Source organism: Eriocheir sinensis, chromosome 19, assembly GCF_024679095.1.
Source record: "Eriocheir sinensis breed Jianghai 21 chromosome 19, ASM2467909v1, whole genome shotgun sequence".
Taxonomy (NCBI): domain Eukaryota; kingdom Metazoa; phylum Arthropoda; class Malacostraca; order Decapoda; family Varunidae; genus Eriocheir; species Eriocheir sinensis.
In genome coordinates this window covers 19,409,824-19,410,628 of record NC_066527.1, presented here as the reverse complement: position 1 = coordinate 19,410,628, position 805 = coordinate 19,409,824, and positions in this window count along the sequence as shown.

The following is an 805-nucleotide window of genomic DNA, read 5'->3' as shown; positions in this document are numbered from 1 at the left end:
GGCGTGAGTGATGATTTTTCTCATTACAGTAATTCGCTTAGAGGGGTCTTTAAGAAACATGATGAGATGTAGACAGAGACAGACAGACAAAAACAGTGATAAACAAACAGAGAGGTGGACAGAGACAGAGACAGAAACTAGAAGGCATAAAGACAAACAGACAGACAGACAGACAGAGAGGTAGACAGAGACAGATAGACAAGGACAGAGACAGAAGCTAGAAGGCATAAAGACAGACAGACAGACAAACAGAGGTAGACAGAGACAGACAGACAAAGACAGAGACAGAAATTAGAAGGCATAAAGACAGACAGACAGACAAACAGAGGTAGACAGAGACAGACAGACAAAGACAGAGACAGAAACTAGAAGGCATAAAGACAGACAGACAGACAAACAGAGGTAGACAGAGACAGACAGACAAAGACAGTGACAGAAACTAAAAGGCATAAAGACAGACAGACAGACAAACAGAGGTAGACAGAGACAGACAGACAAAGACAGTGACAGAAACTAAAAGGCATAAAGACAGACAGACAGACAGACAGACAGAGAGGTAGACAGAGGCAGACAGACAAAGACAGTGACAGAAACTAGAAGGCATAAAAACAAACAGGCAGACAAACAGAGGTGGACAGATACAGAAGCTAGAAGGCAGACAGAAAAACACACACAAGGCGACAGAAAGACAATTAGACAGAGAAATGGAAAAATATGATAAAAATAAGAAAAAAAATAACCCAAAAAATGAATCTAGGGAAAAAACACCCCCGGAAAACGATAAATCAAATAAAAAAAAAATATT